Genomic DNA, 23998 nt, shown 5'->3' on the forward strand with positions numbered 1-23998 from the left:
TAGACTTACCAACCAACCCAGTTATTCCCTTACATGTTTCATGTTTCACTACAGAGATATTTGCTTAACCATGTCTATAGCTACTCAATTCATAATAGCTAAGAACTGGAATCAACCCACATGCCCATCATTTGATGAATGGGTAACAAAGCTGTGGTACACTTACACAGTGGAATTCTACTTTGCAGCATGAAAAAAAATTGATACAATGAAATTCGTAGGAAAATGGACAGACTTGGAACAGTTCATACTTGGCGAACACACAGTCACAGGAATACAAACGCTGCATGGTCTCACTTATCTGCAGTTCCTCACCTCGATCAGCTTGAGTTGCTGACATACCTGATAGGCAACTTGACGCCCAGACGATAGGGATGGAAGGGCTTGAGGGAAAGGGAAGGCGAGGTTGTGGTGAAACAAACACAAAACTAAACCCAAAATGAATTGGTACCATAGAAACCTTTATCCTTGAAGATAGACTAAAAGATTTAACTCTCAACAGGAGTATGGGGGAGGGGAGAACCTGGAAAGAAGAGCCATGGAGAGAGTGGGATAAAATCTAACCTTAACTTTTTTTTTTTTTTTTTTGGCTCTGGCCTGTAACTCCCAGTAGAAGAAATTGGATGCTACCCACAATGAGCTGTTCATCGGAGAGACCTATGAGGTACCTAAAAGAAGACAGGCTTCTGTCAAAGCACTTGACCAACCACCTGAGGTAAAAGGAAAGACCATATTGCTGAAGACACTACATGCTGCTAACACAGAACATGTCAAGACTTGGCTGGAATCTGGAAAAGAGCCAGTCTCCAGACTGTTAGCCTATCTAGTGCTGGACAGAACTATATGAGCTACTGGGAGAAAATGGCCAACAATGGTGTGACCAACCAGGGGTCTAAGTACCCAGGAGCAACCAGCCTGACAAGATGTATACACCAGTGCAATAGTATCACATACCCTTGGTGGGTAGCCAGTAATTTTCTGATATGCTAAGTGATCCACTCAGTGGAAAGGAGCCTGTATCTGGAATTAGGAACCAGGTCATAATCCTATGGAGACAAAGATTATGCTTCCCAATGTCAAGCTCTCACTAGTCTTTGGCTAAAAGAGGGACTACATCCATCAAATTCTCCCTAAATTAATAATGCTGACTTCATTACCCATTGGTGAATGTGTTTTTCTTTTTTCAGGAAGTAGCAAGACCCAAGGGGATAAACCACCTGTTGTATTTCAGCCAAATACCAGCTGAACCCACAGAGATATTGGGGAGATGAACATGAGTGCTGCTCCCAAGGTGAGCCTGACAATCAGCATCAGAGTGAAGGAGATAGACACTAAGGATACTCAACATCTACCAAAGTAGAAGCCCAGAGGCTCCTAAGAGCTCATCACTGAAGTTGACTTAATATACACCTACCATGGCTCAGGGAATTTTGTGGAAGAAGGGTCAGAAAGAATGTAAGAACAACAGAGTAGAAGGTTTTTATCCTGTAGAAACTTAAAGGGTAGAGATAACTTTCAGGAATGGATTGAATATATATGTCCTGAGTTTTCAGCATATGGAGGGCACCAATCCATGCCCTGAAATAATGATGTATAGTGGCTTATCCTATATCATGGAAGAATATATACCCCAGGTCTATACTCTTTCCTTACCAACTCTCTTAAGAACCTCCAAGACAAGGAGATGTTAGAGTACTGCCAAGGTCTCAAATGTAACCTTCTGCTAGTAGTAAACAAACTTCAAGCATTAGACCAAGATCTATCCATTCTCAGAATATATGGACCAAGAGTTTATATGTCAGGAGGAGAAACACAATTGTAAAACCCCAGGACCAAGAATTCAGAAATAGATAACCCTTTCTCTAACCTGATGAAACAATAATTTATAATGACTTCAGTTCCAAGCTCTCTTAGAGGTTTAAAAGTTATGGCCATAGTAAATGTTTCATAATTCCACGTGTTAAGAAACTGATCCAAACACTAATGAAAACAGTCAACTCCCAGTGTCCTAAAAAAGTAACTATTATGACCATTTTCAGAGTATAAAAGACAAAGAATGTTAGACAAATTTAAAAAGAAAATATTAAAATTGTATAATAAAAGTGGGGTTTTGTGAGAAACAGAAGGACCTGATGTCTTTTATAACAAAATATTATTTAAGAGAATATGAGGAATAAGAATTCCTTGGAGGTTTGTTCACCTTATTTTACTCTAAGAAATGCTTGCAGCTGTCTAGAAACATAGCTGGGACTGAAAGAAAATGGAACAAATAAGGAAGACAACCAAATTTTTTTAAAAAAATTAATTTATTTAACATATTGCATATTGCATAACCATTGGGTTTTACTCTTATGTTCCCTCTCCCCTGGCCCCATTCAACTGAAAACCCTCCTCAGTGGGGTTATTGTATTCACTGTGGGCTCATGATGTACAAGTAAGTCTCTGGTGTGGGGAGGGGCCAATGTCTCAGGATACTCCTTTTCATCCTGTGGCATTTATAATCTTGCAGCCTCATCTTCTGCAATATTCCCTGAACCCCGAAAGGCATAAGTGTACTTTAGTGATGAGCCCTCTGCAGCCTGATTTTCTGCTCTGGTGAGTTTTGTGACTTCTCAATGTCTAAAAAGCAAACACTGCACTGCATTGGTCAGGAATCAAAGTTGGATCAACTTCTTGGAAGACCAACTATATTCGCCACTCTATCACCAACACACATAACATTCTGTGTAGGAGAATAGCTCTTTACATCCATAAAAGTTTAAAATGCCTCATTAAAGATGCATCTGTAAGGACATTAGCAGGAGAGATTAGACCTAACTTTTATCTTTAATTAATGGAAATATGTTATGAGCATGTAAGGACCAGCATAGGGTCCAGGGCCAGTTTAGGATAAACAAGTTTTTTTTTGTGAGAGTAAAAAATGCAAAGTCAAAGCTTGTAAGCTAAACCCTGTGTGCAGTGACGTAGTAGAGATTAGCAGATGTGTGTGTGAAACTATTAGATAAGCATTGGAAGGTATAAAAACCCCAGCTGCTCAGCAACCATTGTCTCAATCTCCCCGATACTATGACTGACTGAAAGGCTGCTCAGCAGTCCTGACTGAGACCCCCCCCCCCCACGAGTACATCACCGATCCGAATTCATCAGCCCGACACTCTGTCCGAACGCTGTCCGAACGCTGTCCAAATGATCATCCATAAGCTAAAGCACTAGCTTACGCCAGCGGACTAAGACTCGGCTTAGAGCGCCGCAAACCGGAAGTAAACAACGTCGCAGCTCGAACCTCGCGTTGTCAGGTCGTAAAACGTCGCAGCTCAAACCTCGCGTTGTCAGGTCGTATACATGTTAGACTCGTTAGAAATATTCTTGTGTTAGTAGCGATGAATATACCTTGGTTATATATTATATGAGCTATAATATTATTTGTGATAGTTTGGGCTTGCTTGTGCGTGACTTTCATCCCAGTAAACTCCTTTGCAAGTATACCAGTGTCTGAGTATCATTGACCTTCGCGGGCGGAATCCTCTCAACCAATCATCTTTGAGAGTGCTCTCGACAGAAATATAAATTTCTTCCTGATTAATATCTAATTCTACTAAAAGATATGTAAAAAATTAAGTCAAGGGAACATTATGTCTTTACTAAAGTTAATGGTATAAAATTGCACAGTGTTTTGGTTATGTTAGCACTGGGACTTTCTTTACACAGAACTCTGTATCAATATTTTCCCTATAAACATCTTGCGTTTGTGTTTATATACACAAATTTGTTTGAAAGTATGTATTAAGCATGATTACATAGGAGAAAAGTATATAAACTATTTTGTGTGGTACTATGTTCCAGTAACATCATCCAATCCAGCCTTGTATCCAAACCCTTGCATGTTCCAACAATGAGCTTCATTTTGGCTTTTGACTTGGTTTGGCCAAAGAAACATTAGAATTTGTGATTTAATATATACTCTCTCATTAGCTGCTTTCCTCTAACACAGACATATGGACATGCCTAGGACATGTCCATTGGGAACACATGCATTAACCTAGAGTAGGAATAAGCTACCACAAATGAGGGAAAGCTTCATCTCAATCAAGGTACCAGATGACTAAGCAATGGTTTGTAATCCAGGCAATATCACAGGGAATGCCAAGATGAAAGAACCACAAAATGTGCATGCACGTCACTTTAAATGAATAAAATGTTATTTTTAAGCAATAAAATTTTGATGGTTTCTGACACAGTAAATATAAACAAACATATCCAAACAGTACAATTCATTACCTCTAAAAATAGTATGAGGGAGAAATTCTTAAATTACATGTTAAATAAAACCAGTAGAATTTCATATATGTATATATGTTTTGTAAATGACAATGTGAATTGTATTCATTTCTGTGAGGTCTTGACAGCTAAAGCGGCTACGTGAACTCTAAAAGTGAAAGAGTTAGTTTATGTGAGCTTAGACATTGTAAGTAATTTGGAAAGATGGAAGAAACGGACTAGAGAGCCATGTAGAAGGGCCAGGTATGCCAGGTTATTCCTCCTCCCCAGACCACATCTTCAAGCCTCTCCAGTCTGTAACAATCCAGTACCTGTCCTACCAAAGGTTGGACACCAGCTCCATTCTCCAGAGTCCCCCAGGCCTGCAGGGCAACCCTACCACCTTGGTGCCAGTCTTCACTGGCAATGAATACAAACAACCACGCCACCTTCTAGTGAAGGCCTGAACTTCTGGGAAAGATGGCGTAGTGGGTGGAGCAGCACATGCGCAGAAGCTGTTTCTAGGGCCCTCGTTTGTGACGTCACAGTTGCGAGGCGAGACTGCATTTCCAAGTCTGCAACAAGGAGTTTTAGGTATTTCCGTGGTTTTCTGCCTTGTTTGAGGATGAGGGTGTCAGGGAATCTCTCTCAGTCTCCACTGCACGGAAAATTAGTCTTCTTTTTAAATTCCTGGATTACAAAATGCATGGAAGTATTTGTGCATAAAGCCTCTCATCTTTCCACATGCCTGCAGGATCCTTTCAATAATTCTGACACCGTGGTTTAAAACCTGTACCAGGACAGCCTGACTAAAACATCACACCTAAATAATAAGTGTGGGGAAGCAGGAAGTAGGAGAGGAATGATTGATAGGGGAAGGAGGAAGAAGTGAAGGAAGGCAATAAACACAAAGAAAGAAACAAAGAAAAAGAAATGCAAGAGTAACCCAAATGTCTAGTGGAGGAAAGGATGCCCAGAATGGCAGCCTGATGCTTGGGGTGGAGGGCCAAGGACTTGATGCAGGCAGATCCTAGGCACACAAGTTCAAGCAAGGCTCTGCCAAGCTTTCTTCCTGAGTCTCCACTCCAACGGATGTTGAGGCTTCTGTAGAGGGAGAGGTTGTCCCAGGGTGTCTGAAGGATTCTTCGGCTGGCTCTGCAGGAAGACCTTTCAGTTCTCTGCTAGTCCAAATCCTGGATGACCTGTTCACTCCCACAGGACAGCCAGGCTGGGGTCCTGCCCCTCAGCGAAGCATCATAAAAGTAGGTTGGAGAATGGATCTCGAATCTTACCCATCCTCAGAGTATGCCCACCACCCTCAAGTGGTGGTGGGAGGGGAATGCTGACAAGAACCTCAGGCTCACATTGATGGGAGTGGTTCTCAGAGATTGGAAAGAGATGGCTTTGGGAAAGTGCACAGAGGTGAAACCCACTGTTCCTGGGAGCCATCCTTAGTTCAATTTGGGGCTGTCACCTTGCTTAGGATTGATTGGCTTTCTATTTGTCTGGGCATGGCATGCTTTTCAGTGGTAACTTACGCTAGTGATAGACCCTGCAAGGTTTCTGTTATGTACAAGAATTGTCTGAGAATACTTTCTTAATAATACCATGAAATTAAGAGAGATCATTTAATACATTTTTTATTAGGTTTCTTTTAATTTTTATTATAGGTAGTTGCTTCTTGCAAATGGCTATTCTAGTTTTTAGGAGACATCTGGATCCTTTTTCATTTTATTTGTTTCTTGTTCATAAATAAAGCAATATCAACGGGGTGTGGCAGCTCATGCCTTTAATCCCAGCACTTGGGAGGCAGAGATAGTAGGATGGTCATGAGTTCAAGGCTGCCCTGAGACTACATAGTGAATTCCAGGTCAGCCTGGGCTAGAGTGAAACCCTACTTCAAAAAACAACAACAAAAAATAAAGCAATATCAAAACAATCTCACAAAAATTTATTGACATTTGAGAGAAAGAAAACTATAGAGAAGGCAGGATGGAGATCCTGACAACTGCTGAGGCGGGGACAGATGGATGAATGACACAGAAGACTTTTTGATTTGGAAGTCAGAAATACAAGTTTAGATTCTGTTGGTAGGTAGAAGGGATGGAGAGAGAGAGAGAGAGAGAGAGAGAGAGAGAGAGAGAGAGAGAGAGAGGGAGAGAGGGAGGGAGGGAGGGAGGGAGGGAGGGAGGGAGGGAGGGAGGGGGAGAAGAAGAAGAAGAGGAGGAGGAGGAGGAGGAGAAGAGGAGAGGAGAAGAGAAAGAGGGAGGGAGAGGGGGAGAGACAGGGAGAGAGGAAATGACTGACTGCCTAGTCAGAGGAAGAGAAAATGTCCACAGGGTCAGGGAAGAAATAAACCAGGCATAGACAACATATTGGGTTGAGGAGATTGTTCCACTGAGGACCTAAGTTTGAATCTGAGGATCCATGTAAAGTAAAATTAAAAAAAAACCAAAAAAACAGAAATGGCTCACACTTGAAATTTCAGTGCTGAGGAGACAGAGGCATGGTTACCTGATGATAGTCTACATACTGAGTAAGCTCAAGTTAATGAAAGACCCTGTCTCAAAAAGGTGGACTGTGTGGCAAAACAGGCGGGAGGATCAGAAGTTTAAGGTCATCCTCAGCTACAAAGTGAATTCAAGACTACCCTGGAATAAGTGAAAATGACACCTGTCTTTAAAAAAATGGCCCTTGCTAGTAACGTGTCTTCCTGTCAGAGAAACACAAAGCTTTAAAGTGAAATGATGGAAACATATATTCCAAACAAATGGAACATAAAAGCACACAGAAATATTCTCATATCATTCCAGAGTTCAACCCAAAATTTGGTACAAGAGAAAAGAATATCACTTCTAATTGGTAAAGGGAATAATTTGATAAGCAGATATGATAATTGTAAACATATATACACTAAATGGTGGTTGACACACACAATTTCATAAAAGTATCCATATACCAATATCACCAATAGATAAGTCATCTGCACAAAATTTTAACAAAGAAATAGGGTTAAATGCCACTATAGATCAAATGGACTTAAAGGGCATTTTCAGGATATTCCATCCAGTAGTCATAGAACTGAACTTCTCAGCACAATATAGATTGAAAATAGATGTTTTGGCCTTAACTCAAGTTTTAACAAATAAAATTATTTCATGTATTTTATCAGCCTGCAATGGAATAAAACCACAAATTAATAGCAATTGCTAAAACTGCAGAAATGCATAGAGTTTGAATAACACATATTTGAATCACTAGGGATCATTGAAAAAGTTAGAAAGAAAACTAACATCTTCCTTGAATCCAGTGAAAATGAGAACACAGCTTAGTAGATTCTGTGAGACTCAATAAAAGGTTCTAAGAAGGAAGTTTATATTTTGAAATGCCTCCAATATAAAAATTAGATCTCAAATATAAAAACCAAATGATGTACCTCAGGGTCTTATAAAGGCAAAAATAATTCAAAATCAATCCCAAAGTAAGTAAAAGGAAAGATTCCCTGCTGAATTCTACCAAGAACTGAAATGAATGCTCCTTAAACTCTTCCACAAAATATATGAAGTATGAGCATTCTAAGTCCATTCTACAAATCTAGCCTCTCCACATACCAAAGGACAAACCAGAAAAGCTTATTATAGACAAGTTTCATTGATGAACATAAACAAAAAATTATTTAAAAAAAATTATTTTAAAAAGAATTCAACATACCAAAGATACTAGAATGACACGTAATGATCCAACTGGGTTTATTCCAGGAATGCGAAGATGTTCCAACTTTCACAAATCAGTATATGTAATACTACATGTAAATGGTATCAAAGATAATCACATAATCATCTCAGCAGATGAATAAAAGACTTTAATAAAATCTAAACTTGTACCATGAAAAACTCCCAGAATAAACTAGGAACTGAAAGATCATACTTATTAAAATCAAGTTTATATATGACAGATTTATGACCAAAATTGTACCCCAAACAAGACAGACATTTTTTTAAAAACACTGATTACCTACCTAAGATAAAATGTATGATCAAATTGCTGAAGACACCACATACTGCCAACATAGAACGTTAAGAGATTTGGCTGGAATCTGGAATGAATCCAGTTCCAAGATGGTCTGCCTGTATATACCTGCTGAGGAAAATGGCCAACAACCTTGTGTGCTAACAGGGCACACTGCTATAAAGAAGCAACCAGCCTAACAAGATGTATATGCCTATGCAATAGTGACACCCAGCCTGGGTGGGTAACAAATGGCTCCCTGATTGGCTAAGAGATCCACTCAGTGGAAAGGAACCCATAGCAGGAACCTGGAACCAATTCAGAATCCTATGGAGACAAAGAACATGGATTCCAATAAGAAGCATCCACCAGTGTTTGGCCAAAAGTGAGGCTACACTCATCAAAATCTCTCTTAATTAACAATGCTTATCCCATTTAACAGAAGCTGACCTCTTTCTCCATTGTAGAATCTGTTTTTCTTTTTCAGAAGGCATTGAGAACCAAGGATATAAAGCACCCATTACACATCAGCTAAGGCCCAGGTGAAACTGCAGAGGAATTAGTGAGATTAGCAAGAGTTCTGCTTCCATGGTGAGCCTGACAACCAGTCCCAGGGTGATGGTGACAGACACTGAGGATATTTAAAATGCACAAAAGCATAAAATCTAGAAGCTGCTAAGAGCTCAACAGTAAAATAGACTTAAAACACACCCAGCAAGGCTCAGAGAATTTTGTGGAAGAGGGGGCAGAAAGAATGAATGCAAGAGCCACAGAGTAGAAGGGAAAGCCCAGAGGCATTGACCCTCCTCCATTACAATGACTGCTGCTCTCACATCTCATAGCCCACAACCCCTTGGTAAATCCCAGCAATCCCACTGAGGACAGCCCTCAGCAGAATGGGGTCAGGGTAGAGGGAAATGATGCTACCAACACATGATGTGCCCATATAGTTTCTACTTAACATAAAAAAAGGACATTAAAAAATTAAACACAAAAGGATTCAACATCTCATGAACAGACTCTTAGATCTGCTATAAACTTTCATCAGAGTGTAGGGTACAAAACTAGTGTATAAAATGTGTAGATTTTCTATACATCAACAATGAACATGTGAATAATGAAGTGAGGAAAATAATCCCATTCCTAATACTTTGAAAACAATTCCTAGGCAAATCTTAATCCAAAGTATCAAAGTCCTCCTTTTTAAAATGAATATTCTTTCCTTTTTTTGTTTTAAATGTATATTCTTTCTTTCTTTCTTTCTTTCTTTCTTTCTTTCTTTCTTTCTTTCTTTCTTTCTTTCTTTCTTATTTATTTGAGAGCGACAGACATAGAGAGAAAGACAGATGGAGGGAGAGAGAGAGAATGGGCGCGCCAGGGCTTCCAGCCACTGCAAACGAACTCCAGACGCGTGCGCCCCCTTGTGCATCTGGCTAACGTGGGACCTGGGGAATCGAGCCTCGAACTGGGGTCCTTAGGCTTCACAGGCAAGCGCTTAACCGCTAAGCCATCACTCCAGCCCTAAATGTATATTCTTTATTGACAACTTCCATACTTACAGAAAACAAACCATGGTATTTCCCTCCCCTCCCCCACCTTCCCCTTAATAACCTCTTTTAAAAAAAAAATTGAAAATATTTTAGCCGAGAGAGAGAGAGAGAGAGAGAGAGAGAGAGAGAGAGAGAGAGAGAGGGAGAGGGAGGGAGGGAGAGAGAGAGGGGTTGAGTATTGGCACACCAGGGCCTCAGCTCCTGCAATTGAACTCCAGATGCTTGCATCACCTAGTGGGCATGTGCAACCTTGCACTTGCCTTACCTTTGTGTGCCTGGCTAACATGGGATCTGGGGAGTAGAAGATGGGTCCTTAGGCTTCATAAGCAAGTGCCTTAACTATTAGGCCATCTCTCCAGCCCAAAGACCTCCTTAATAAAAACTATAAGGCATTAACTAAAAGAAGTTGTGGAAGATACTATGCAATCTAGACATGTCATGTTCATTGATCACCAGATTAAATATATTTAAAGTAGTCCTATTACCAAATAGCATAGAAATTCAAGAAAATACCAAACATTATATTCCTCATTAAAATTCATATGAAAGCACAAAAGACCTAGACTAGTTAATATAATCCTAAGTCAATGGAGAAATTCTGGAGTTCTCACAATATTTGACTTCAAGTTATACTAAGGAAAAATGGCAACAGAGGCAAAATGAATTTGGAAAAGTAAATCCAAACACATAAACAACTAGACTAGAATATGACCTAGAAGTGAGTGCACACATCTTTAGTTATCTGATTATTGACAAGTATCAAAAACATCAAAGTGGGAATAGGAAAGGGAACTATAGAGTTGAATTAGACAATGATACATTAATATTCCTGAATAGAAATGTCATAAGAAAAATTACTTTGTACAGCTAGCACAAGATAATAAAATTAAAGTAATAAAAGTATTAAGAGACACCATTATGAATAGTTGTTTGTCAGGTAACCTAAAAGAAAAGAATTTCCAGGCACAATAAGCCAATTCTAAGTCAGGTAGGAAATGATAGCTTGAAAATGCAACCATAAGTAATGAAATTAAATCACTAATCAAAAATTTCCCAATAAAAATATTTATGAACCTGATAATTTCATGGATAATTTCTGTGAAACATTTCTTTGAAATATGTGTTGAAGGATGGTCAACACATACTCTTCTTAAAATATAAATAAATGTAGGGAAATTTAGATATCCTTATAGAAAAGCATATGTAAATATTCATTTCACATCATATATAAAACAATTATAATGGATGAAAGATTTAAATTTAAAATGTGAAATGTCATACCATATGATGAAACAATACCACTACTGATTCTACAGCAAAGGAGTCAGCCTCTATACACACACACACACACACACACACACACACACACACACACACTGACACACACACACCCCTCTATAAGTATGTTCATTATGAATATATTCCCAGCTACCATGTTATGAAATCACCCTAGGTGCCCATCAAAAGAAAAAGAATATAAATGTGGAATATATACACAGTAGAGATTTATTAAGGTATAAAGAAGTCCAAAATCATGTCATTTGAAAGAATATGGAAGCTACTGGAAATCAATATGTTAAGTGAAATAAACTAGAGTCAGAAAGACAAATATTGTACTGTTTTTTCTCCTAAGCAGATTCTAGATTTTAAAATAAAGACATGTAAGGGAGGCTATTTGGCAAGACATGGCACCAGTTTTGGAGAAGAATGAGGCAGATAAGGGTAATGGAGGTGAATATGATCAAAGTACATCATATATATGTTTATAACTGTTATAATTAAACCAAATATTTTGTTCTACTAATATACACTAATAAGCTGAGTGTGTTGGCACATGCCTATAATTCCAGCACTCAGGGATCTGAGGTAGCATGATTGCCATGAGTTCAAAACAAAACTTGGATACATAGTAAGTTCCAGACCATACTAGAATTCTTATAAAGATTCTGTCTCAACACACACACACACACACACACACACACACACACACACACACACACTTTAGTCTTAAGAACTTATTTGTGGGAAGAATATGAAAGGATTTGGAATGTTGGATTAAAGAAGTCTTGCAATGCAATAAGCATAACTGTTCGGTTGAGGGTTTAAAAGTCCTAAATGTAGAGAGAAATATGGACTGTGAAAATTTTCAGATGGGGAAGAGGACTTTCATAGGACCTGGGCTAGAAGCTGTATTCTTCCTGCCATCTGAGAACCTGAACAAAGTTGAATTTAAAAGTAATGGACTGGTGTGTATGGAAGAGGAAATGTGTGGAGGTTCAGGCTTGCAGTACTAAGACTGCTTCTGCTTTGATTGTTTAAGAGACTACTGCCCTTGAGGATTGGGCCAACTGTTCTGCATTGGGGCAATAGTGGAAATGCTGACTCTGTTGAAAAGAGAGGGCCTGAGGAAAGAAGTTTTCTGCTCCACAAAATTGGATATCATCTCCCATACTGTTTGTGATTGAGTTTCATGCCTGATCTCCAGCCTGTGTCAATTTGTGTCCCTTTTAAGAGGTGGAGACTTGTTGAAGTAGGTGTGTCATTGGGGGCAGACCTTGAGATTTATTAGCTTAGCTCCAAGCCTAGTGCTTAGACTATTTTCACAGGGAGATAAGGCAGCTTCCTGCACATGCCATGCTTAACTTCCCACGATGAAACTTCCCCTCTAAACTCTAATCTTTTAATAAATACTTTCCTTCATTAAGTTGCTTTTGGTCAGGTTTTTTTTTTTTTTTTTTTTTTTTTTGTCCGTGATGGGTATGGTAACTATAATACTCCTGTTCCACCATTTTAACTGGCACTTACCTAGAATACTATTACCGCTTGCTAGGAATGTGAACCAAGGTGGGAGCTACAATCTGTGGAGTGTGCTTTTATGCACAAGTTCTGTGAGTTTCACACCAAGACTAACGTGTTGTAAGCTTGGTCCCTGGTGTAATCATGTGAGTGATGGTGAGGCCCAGAGGAAAGTCACTGGAGGCATCCTCCTCAGAAAAGATTAAGGTAGTTCTCATATCTGATTAGTTCTCTTTAGGTAATTGTTATAAATAAGTACAACTGACCTTTATTCACTATCTTTATCTTGACTCCCCATATATTTTCTTATACTCATTCAAACTATTACTTCAGTTATCATGAGGTCATGACCAGAGCAGATGCCATGCTATTTCTGACATTTCACCCCAAACAACAGTGACTTTAAAAAACAATTTGAATAAAGCACCTCATTTCTGGGCTGGAGAGATTGCTCAGTGGTTAAAGGCAATGACTTACTATGTTTAGGTCCTCAGAACCCGCATAAAGCCAGATGCACAAAGTGATGCATGCATCTGGAGTTTGCTTGTAGCTGCAGGAAGCCCTGGTGTGCCAATTCTTTCCCTCTCCTAATTAAAAATATTTTAAAGAAAAGTACACCTCTTCTGACATCCTCTTATAGCCATGAAAAATGGTTTAGCACATAGTATGTATGTGATCTGACAAGTCTGAATGGAGTGAATGTTCAGGAGGAGCTGCTTTGCCCACTTTGAGTCCTGGGGATCAAGGCCATGTGACCAAAATACTGAAGAAATCTAAGGTAGTTTGCCTGTTGATTTTTGTAGTTGAAATTTTTCTCTATATTGCTTAATTGTGGAAAATAAAACCTCTAATGGACTTTTTTTTTTTTCAAGGTAGAATCTTGCTCTAGTCTAGGCTGACCTGGAATTCACTATGTAGTCTCAGAGTGGTCTTGAACTCAATGGTGATCCTCCTACCTCTGCCTCCTGTGTGTACCACCATATCAACTTTCTAATGCACTTTTAATATAACTACAAAATGCACTTTTTATATTATTTGATTTAATAATATCTTGATCTCTAACTAACACTCTGTTCATCCCAATTCCAGGAGAAAAGAGGAGGATGTCAAAATACACATATGGGCATATCTTCATATCTTATAGCAGGATATCACTGTCTATTCTACAAAGCTCCAAATGTAAATGTTACATACGTAAATTAACTGAAGCCAAAATCCATTTCATAATTTTAAAGGAACTTTATTATCAAACCTTAAGATATCAATCAAGAATTTTTTTGTGGTTCTGAGGTATGAACCAAGGCCTGGTGCATAATCAGCACATGTTCTGATGACATACTAACCTTGGGCCATTATTAAAGCTAGGTGCTAGTAAAAATTTTCCAAAAGAAGACAAGGTGTTCTGTTGAGTTCTTTCTGTAATCAAATGGAGGGTTAATAGTGACTGACCAGTTCCCCTTAGAAGAATGTAATGAACGAGTATGGCTACCTTCTCTTTGCTATCTCGACCCTCTCTCCTGAGGTGATCTCTCCCGCTTACTCTAGCCATGGCATCATCTATTAAGAGAGTGAAGTATGAAACATATTTTTCATTTTTTTATTTTATAATTTTCTCGTATTCATTTATTTAAGAGCAACAGAGAGACAGAGAGAGAAAGAGGCAGATATATAGAGAATGGGCATGCCAGAGCCTCCAGCTACTGCAAGCGAACTCCAGACGCATGCACCACCTTGTGCATCTGGTTTACGTGGTCCTGGGGAATCTAGCCTTAAACCGGGGGACCTGAGGCTTCACAGGCAAGCACTTAACCGCTCAGACCAATTTTCTCATTTTATTTGAAAAGTTATGAAAATTGATGCATTATAGCATTGCTATATATATAATTCACATGGATTCAATAACTTCAATGACAGGGCCATTTGTATTTATCTAACTACCATCTATCATCATTCTACATAATATCAATGTACCATAAAGAATGGAGATAAAAGCTCAAATGAGGTTCAGATGAGTTTATTTTGATGATCATACTGATACAGAAATTCTGAGTTCCTTGCAAGCCAATGCACCAATAATTTGGGGTGCTCCTATACCCTTGTCCTATAAATTTGAAGAATGAAATCTATGGACCAGAGGATAAGGTTCAGGATGATTTAATTATAGCTTAAAGCTTTAGAAGGATGAAGGGGATTAAACCCAGAACATAAGAGAAGGAAGTGAGGTGAAGCTCTTGCCTGTGGAGCCAAGAGGGGGTTTGAGAAGCCCCATAAGGGAAAAGGGCAAAGCTCTTGCCCACAGATGTAAGAGGGGGTTTGAGAAGAGCCCCTCAAGACTCAAATTTGGGTTTTTATGTGGAGTGGCTATATGAGGAAGACCTGGTCAGCTAGTTGCTGTGGACAGAGACCAGATTTTACAGCTTTGCCAGTCATCTCAGGTAAGGATCAGAGTTTCTGTTCTCTAGGAAGGGTACAAGCTTAATCTAGAAATCTTTCCTGGAGGGTGTAACATCCATGTTTCTGCAAGTTTAGTGACATTTTCTGCTTTTAACCAAGAATAAAAAGCATATCACAATTAGTATAATTGACATTACAGTGAGGTGGAAACAATCACTAGCAAGTTATCTCTAAACATTGAGCAACCTACCAGTTCCTAGGTGACTGGCTTTCAGCCTTTACCTGGCAGACTTTAAGACCCAACTTGTTCCCTCAGCTTGTGTTGTGAGCTTCCTGTCCAACTATGATCTTATTTCAATATCTGTCTCCTGTACAGGTGGGAGAGAAGGATATATTTGAGGAGGATGAAGAGCCTTAGCAGGCTTTGGGTCCTGGCATAAGGAGGACAAGAAGGCAGAGATGCCTTGTTCTGTTCTAGAGATGGCTGTGCCAGAAAGACGCTTTTAGTGGCTTGTCTTGATGTGGGGACAGCTAGGAGAGATGAATCTATATTGCACTCCCTACATAAGTTTGGGTTTTCTTTTAGAGCAGGTTTAGCTGTAAAATCATATTACAATTAATATGCCTCTAGAAGCATTTCTTTCTACCCTCTAGTTTATATTTGGGCCAGGTTTGGTGTAGAAGAATATCAGGCACTTAAAAAAAAATTGAATCAAAGAGATCCCAGTGGGTAAAGATACAATCCAGGGGAGCCCTTCTAAGACACGTGACTCTTAAAACATCTTCCAAATCTCTTTTGTCTTGTGCCCCAGAATGTCCTCCAGAGCCTCCTTAACTTTTCCTTGGTTCAGCAACAAGGGGAAATGAGATCTCTGGATTTAGTCACCAATTACCAATGTGGTCTGTAACACCCTGTATCTTTGGCCCCCTCATTGGTGATATGATGAGGAAGTGGAGTGTATATGGATTTGAGCTGCTCTTTACCAGTGTGACCCTTCATTAACATCCCCAGTAGTTGACCTCTTTCTGTATTTTGCCTGTCCACACAGAAATCATCATCAAAAACTCTGGATTAAGCCTTTAGGTTCCAGGGGAATCTGATAATTTGTAATGCCTGCATGAGCAGGGAGGGTTGGTTCTAGCACCCTCCCATGCTGAGATTTTCCCAGAGCTCTTTTTGATTGTTTACTTCAGAATTATAATTTCTTATCTATGCTATATTCTCTAGATCTGTCTAGTAAATCATGGTTGAAGGTTCCAGCCTGTGTGTCTGGCTGTGGCATAGGGTCTCTGCCACCATCCTGCTGCTGATTGCCATCCAGTGTGGGTCACGGCCTTGCCATGTCTGTGTACCCCACAATGTATCTTACTATGCAGAGTTACACATGGAGTCCTGTTGGTGTGAGGCCCTGCCTGCTCCCACTGCTGGAATCTGTGTCCCCCACATGGAGTCCTGTTGGTGTGAGCCTCTGCCTGCACACACTGCTGGAATCTGTGTTCCACAGCACGGCTGCAGCCACAAACCAGCACAACTGGCACTGGTCATTAGCGTCTAAAATTCAGGTCAGTATTCCACAAAACAAACACAAAATATTTCCTGACAACACTCAGTTAACATTTCACAAGGAGCATTTACAATTTGCTATTGGCTTTACAAGCTGGTGGAAAGAGCAAACAAAAGTTATAGTGGAAAGAGAAAACAAAAGTTATCATACATGTCTCCCATAGAGATTCCACAGATCTACCATTTTCCAAGTTTCAAATGCACCCAGTTCACAAATGGAGGAGGGTTGCAAAGAAGAAAATGGAGAGTTAGAGAGAGAACAGATCATGCCTGTTGCCATGGGGAAGGCAGGGATCAGGAGAACACAAACCCTCTGACATTCCTGGACAATGCACCAAAAATGATAGAGAAAGTTTGGGTTCCTTGTCTACCAATGCACCAATTAGTTGGGGTGTTCCTATGTCCTTGTTCTATTAATATGCACAGTAAAATCTATGGACCAGAAGATAAAGTTCAGAAAGATTTTATTGTAGCTTAAAACTTTTAGGAGGACAAAGAGAAGGGGATTAAGCCTAGAACATAAAAGAAGGAAGCAAGCTGAAGCTCTTGCCCAGGGATCCAAGAGGGAGTTTGAGAAGCCCCATGAGGGAAGAGGGCCGAGCTATTACCTCAAGAGGCAAGAGGGAGTTTGAGAAGCCCACCTCGAGACTCAGATCTGGGTTTTTCAAGTGGAGTGGTTACATAAGGAAGACCAGGTCGGTAGGTTACTATGAACAAAGACCAGATTCTACTGCTTTGCCAGTAATCTTAGGTAAGGATCAGGATTCCTTTCCTCTAGGGAGAGTACAAGCTTAATCTAGAAATCTTTCCTGGAGGGTATAGTGTTCAGTTTTCTGCAAGCTCAGTGGAATTTCTTGCGTTTAGTCAGAGAATAAAAAAAAAATTTAGCCTGGAGAGATGGCTTAGTGGTTCAGGCTCTTGCCTGAGAAGCCTAAGGATCCAGGTTTGATTCTTCAGGTCCCACATAAGCAAAATCCAAAAGGTGGCACATGCATCTCTAGTTTGTTTGCAGGGGCTAGAGGTCCTGGCATACCCATTCTCTCTCTCTTTAATAAATAAATAAAAATCAATATTAAAAAAAGCACTTTTGTTGTTCTGTTACCCTGACTGCTTAGCCAATTTCTGTCTCCTATCAATAGTGGGTCTAAGCTATTTGATGGTCTTCATGTGGAAGTCCTATAGCTTTCCCAATATACATTTGTAATACACATTAAAAAATGTGATGAAGTCATACTTTAGCTATGTGACTCTGAAAAATCATGCTGAAACTGAGCTGAATGTTCCTCTGTGTTGGATAGCTGTCACCGTGCTGGACAGTGCTATGTAGCTTGCTGAGGCAGAAAAGTCATCAATAGCATCTAGGAGTGCACTATGTGACCACACAACTGGCTAGTCAGAAAAGCTATAACACTGGTAAAACCTTGCATGACTACTAGGGGGTAATCAAGTGCTCTTTATGATTAGAACTGAGGTTCATTACACAGCAGCAAATTTGTGTCTAATACTGAGACTTAGTCAAAGCCCGGAAAAGCCCGAGCCCTTAAGGGTAAATACTGTTAATACTCTTGACTTGTTGAAGCCGTTCATAGTTATGCCCATACATTAATATTGCTCTCATTTTTGATCAAAGAAGCTTTTTTAAAATTATTTTTTATTTTTTTGCAGATGGTGGTGACTACTGGGGAGACTCAAAACTCACCAAAGTTTCTAAGAATATGTAACAATTATGTAGTTAATATTAAATAAGATATCTCCATCACGCCCCCCAAAGATTAGGTACCTTTGCAGAACAGGGGACAGAAAGAATGTAAGAGACAGAGGATGAGGACATGAGTGCTTTGGAATGCTGTCTTCTGGACATGAGATGGCCATTGCATTCATTAGAGCAGCTAACCTAACAGCAGGTGTCATTACCTGCAGAAGACCTGCACAAAATTAAGTCCATTAACATTCTGTTGTGAATGATGGAGGAGGAGAAACAAAGAGTCATCACAAAAGAAGTGGACTAGTTGGGAGGGTGACGGGGAAGAAGGGACAAAAACAGGTAATTGAATGGAATTATGAGAGTGGAATTTGCATGCTTGCCTCCAAGGGAGACTGTGACATTAACACAGCACCTTAAACAGCTCAGCCACTCCAAAGGTATGGGTGAAAATATATAAATAATTTCAGAAAAAGTTAAAAAATTGTGGTAAAGTATGTATTTGTGAGGGTTTATTTTGGTTGTCACCTTGACGGGACCTAAAATCACCTAGAAAATGAGCCTGTGGTCAGGCCTGTGAAGAATTACCTTGGTTAGGTTAATTCAAGTGGGAAGATGACTTTAAATTTTTGTGGTACTGGTGCACATTCTGGGGACTCTGGGCTAACTAAAAGAAAGAGACCGATCACAGCGTCCTTCACTCTCCTTTTCCCCTGTGGGTGGAATGTGGCCAGCTGCCTCAGGCTCCTCCTGTGCCACCTTCCCTGCCAAGAGCACAATAACCTTGAACTTTGTGCTGATACAAACTCCCCCTTCCTTAAGTAGGTTCTTGTCGTGTATTTGCTTACAGCAACAAAAAAGTAACTAACACAGTGTCCAAACATGAACAGTAATTATTTATAAAACTGTGATGGTATAATCATATTTTAAAACAATGATTGCTATAATTATAGAAACTTGGTTTAACAAGATAAATTTATTTTTTTACTTTTGTCCAGTCATAAGATTTCTTCAAAACCTTCTGTTTTTTACCTTATTCTAGGTCATTACAAGAAACAAAGAAATGTTATCAATGTAACTTAAAACTATTTTAAAACTTATGTGAAATTGGTTAGTGATGTCTTACTGTTATCAGGTTAGTGATAATTTGGACATTCTCTCGAGAGTTCTTATTACCATGCTTTCCTGAGGGGAAAGTGAAACAATATAAATGACAACTAAACCCTAATGTGAGTCCAAAGTGTAAGTGTTGACTTTGCTTTATTTGATTGAGGTAATTGGTTGGCTCAACTATCTGTTTCAGCTTGCTAAATTCTGTATTGGTAATTTTAACTATTTTTAGACAAAGTTTTAATATAACCGTGATATATCAAACAAAATATGGCTTTAAGTATGTGAAGATTTAAGCTTTTATGTGATACTATTGTTTAATTAGCTATTGTTGTTTTTCTCTATACAGCAGAAACTTTCATATTTTCCAAAGAGCAAAGCTTCCTCTGTAGTAAACTTGGCATTTGAACATATGCAAGATGGGTAAGTTAGAAATGATAAAGTTTTAATTATGCATAATTTCTAATATATTAATGCTAGCCAAATATCTCCCATGCTAATTCACATATATTTGCTTATAATTACACATTTACATCACAAAGAACACAGAGAGATGGCATTTCATAAAAATTCTTCAAAATATCTAGTCTAGGTGCTACTAATCTCTCTATTAGGAAGGTTACAGAACCCTTTCCTTGGCAATATATTATTGACAACATGATATTCTTAACTTTCTGATTGTACCATGAATGCTTAAGATTTAGTTATATTTGTTTTAAAGAGAGGAAACTACTGGGGTAAATAAAAGTGCCATCTCCACATGAAGCAATTCTTCACTCTACATATCAAGACTATGGCTTTACCCAAATGGATTGAAGCAATCAGATACAAAATTTAAGCAAAATATGTTATCAAATTTTGATGGGTACATATTGAATATATAACTTGCAGGCAAACAGGGTATTGTCATTAATCTGAATTTTGTTGACATATTTCATACAGTCTTTGTTTTAAAGAGAAAAATTTATGAGGGAAAGATAAAATGAATATCATACAAATTAATATTTCATAAGTGTCTTAATAAGTTGATTAACATGCTATTTTACTTCAAAAAGACTAATATATACAGATCTAGATAAGCGTAATAGCTTGTAAGATTGTGAACATGAGAATAATTGATATGGTACATTCTTGTTTGAATCATTGTCATTTACTTATAAAGCATTCTTCATCAACTGTATAATGACACAAATATTTTGTGAAAATAATTTTGTTTCATGTATTTTATGATATCAAGAAATTAGTAATAAAAGTATGTTCTAAACAGGGTGGTGCTTGAGGAAAGAAACATACTTCAAGTGTTCTCCTTTTTCCTATATTTTATTAAAGGTTTTGCTTTGTATCACAGGCTGGCTTCAAATTAACTATTATCTGGCCTTGACCTCATAAATGCTAGAATGACATTTATATGCCACCACACTCAATACCTCCTGTACTCTCACTAATATTTATTTAAAACTTAAAAGATGAGTCAGAATTTATTTTGTGCCATTGGTGGATAAAAATCATCAGTTATTGTATATGTGTTGTTTACATACAAATATGTCCATATCTAATAAAAAATTGTCATGTCTGACTTGCATTATTATTCTATACATTTCAATACAGGCAAAGGAAATTGGAGGAGAATCATAAAATATCATTTTATTTTTATTTATTTATTTATTGGTTTTCTGAGGAGGGTATAATTCTATCTCAGGCTAACCTAAAATTCACTAAGTAGCTTGGGGTGGCCTCAAACTCATGGCGATTCTCCTACCTCTGCCTCCCAAGTGCTGGGATTAAAGGCGTGCACCAGCATGACTGGCTCCATCATTAGCTTTTGCAACTCTCTCTCTCTCTCTTTCTTTTGAGGCTTTGGAACCCAAGAGTTAATGTTTGCTAGACAAGCACTCAACCACTGAGCTATACCACCAGCCCATTTTTATTTTATTTTCTAACCCACTTTCAGCTTTCATCTGTGAATGTTCTAACATTTTAGAGAAAATCAGATTTCAAAGTGACAAGAAATCTCCAAGGTATTTATCTGAAAGCTTTCAGTTAACCTTTCTAAATTGTCTGATTAGCATTGGGATTATGAAGGCCATTAAGGTAAATGCGAATTTCATATCCTAAAGATATGGGTTTAAAGTTATTAGAAACATTTCTAGATCAATTACTTACATGAAGACCTGCTTATTTGATAGGATAACATATTAAATATATTTATTTATTTATTTATTTATTTATTTATTTGAGAGCGACAGACACAGAGAGACAGACAGATAGAGGGAGACAGAGAGAATGGGAGTGCCAGGGCTTCCAGCCTCTGCAAACGAGCTCCAGACGCGTGCGCCCCCTTGTCCATCTGGCTAACGTGGGACCTGGGGAACCGAGCCTCGAACCGGGGTCCTTAGGCTTCACAGGCAAGCGCTTAACCGCTAAGCCATCTCTCCAGCCCAGGATAACATATTATTAGTATATTTTTGTTTCTTTTAATTGACAACCTTGGTTCATATAGACAATCTATCATGAATTATATTCCCCTCAAACCACCCTCCTTTTCCCGCACATGAACCCATCCTCTACTGAATGTCTTCTTTTAGTGGTAAATTTTTATAGATGATTTGGATCTATGGTTTCTCCTGAATCTGCAAATTGTTTTTATTAAAATTTATGTACCAAGGCATATGTATAAATATTTGATTACATAAAAATATACAATGCACATTATTTGCCTTAAATTAACTTAGTAATTACTACATGAAATTATACATGTCAGGATACAAGATAGAAACAGTCAAGAGCCTACAGAGATATGAGAAATCTACCACCAGCTCTCACTGAATTGTAGATTTCCAAGCAATACTAATAGGTCATCAAGGATTATGAAGGAGATTAATTTTCAAAATTTCTTGAGTTGCTCAGAGGATTTTCTCCAACTAAGTAACTGAAGATGCTTTTAAGAAATAGTATGAGCGTAGATGGGTTTTAAAAGGTTTGAATAACTCAAAATTATTTTTCTTAAAAAATTATTTTTATTTATTTGACAGAGAAAGGGGGGAGAGAGAGAGAGAGAGAGAGAGAGAGAGAGAGAGAGAGAGAGAGAGAGAGAGAGAGAGAGGGAGAGAGAGAGAGAGAATGGACATGCCAGGGCCTCCAACCATTGCAAATGAACTCCGGAAGTAATGTGCCCCCTTGTGCATCTGGCTAATATGGGTCTTGGGGAATCAAAACTAGGTCCTTTGGCTTTGCAGGCAAATGCCTTAACTGCTAAGCCATCACTCCAGCTCCTCAAAATTCTTTTTAACTAAGGAAGGACTAATGTGATTCATCAGCCCCATACTGACAGTTTCTTGTCACTAGGCTTCTTGGTCTATCCTCAAACCTATTTGTTGGTTCATTTCTCCCCAGAAAGGCACCTGTGGAGAGAGGAGATGGACGCCTACAATCTTACCACAGTGACTCAGTTCATCCTCATAGGACTCTCTGACCTCCCTTAGGTGCGCTACCCTCTCTTTGTGGCCTTCGCCATCATCTACCAGATCACTGTGCTGGGAAATGGGGCCATCCTCTTGGCCATTGGGGCAGAGAAAAAGCTTCAAACTCCCATGTATTACTTTTTGGCAAATCTGTCCCTCCTGGACATCTTCTGTCCATCAGCTACTGTCCCCAAGATGCTCCAGAATCTCTTGACTGAGGAGAACAGCATTTCTTTGGTTGGGTGTGCCTTGCAGCTTTTTTTCCTCGTGGCCCTAGTTGGGACTGAAGTTTTCCTGCTGGCTGTAATGGCCTATGACAGGTATGTGGCTATCTGCTTCCCTCTGCGTTACTCCCTCATCATGACCAAGGTTCGCTGTGGGCAGCTGATATCTGGGACCTGGGCAGCTGGGTTCCTCAATTCACTCCTCCACACAGTGTCCACCTTCAGTCTGTCTTTCTGCAAGTCCAACCGAGTTAACCAGTACTACTGTGACATCCCACCAGTGGTGGCCCTGTCATGCTCTTCCACCTACATGGCAGAAGTGCTGGTTTTAGTGGTAGGAGGGATCTTGGGAGTCAGTGCCTTCCTGACCACCTTGATCTCGTATGTGTACATCATCTCCACCATCCTGAAGATCCAGTCAGTGGAAGGGAAGCGCAAAGCCTTCTCCACGTGTGCTTCCCATCTTTTTGTGGTCTGCTTGTTTTATGGCACAACCATATTTACCTACATCCGTCCTTCTTCCAGCAAACATTCTCCTGCTAGAGATAGGCTGATCTCTATGCTCTATGGGGTTATTACCCCCATGTTAAATCCCATGATCTACAGTCTGAGGAACACAGAGGTCAAAGGATCACTGAAAAGAGTTTTGTGTGGTAGGGTACATTTACAGAAAGCATAATGTTGAAACAGAATTCCTCATTGCTTTTCTTAGAATGAATTCATACAAACATATTTTTCTCAACATGTAGAATAAAAACCTATGCATATATGATCACAAATATAAACATACTTTTAGTTATAGTTATGTATACCTCCATATGCACTGGAAATTAAAATTTATAATCTGGGATGGAAAGATAGTTCAGTGGTTAAAGCCCTTGCCTGAAAAGCCTAATGACCAGGGTTTGATTCCCCAGTACCCAGGTGAAGCC

The 23998-nt window shown here is 39.1% G+C and overlaps 1 pseudogene; it reads left to right on the top strand.

The window, feature by feature from the left end:
- The first annotated feature begins 22797 nt into the window (after nucleotides 1-22797).
- Nucleotides 22798-23745, top strand: LOC123459250 (annotated as a pseudogene).
- Nucleotides 23746-23998: the final 253 nt, after the last annotated feature.

Source organism: Jaculus jaculus, chromosome 3, assembly GCF_020740685.1.
Source record: "Jaculus jaculus isolate mJacJac1 chromosome 3, mJacJac1.mat.Y.cur, whole genome shotgun sequence".
In the NCBI taxonomy this organism is placed as follows: Eukaryota; Metazoa; Chordata; class Mammalia; order Rodentia; family Dipodidae; genus Jaculus; species Jaculus jaculus.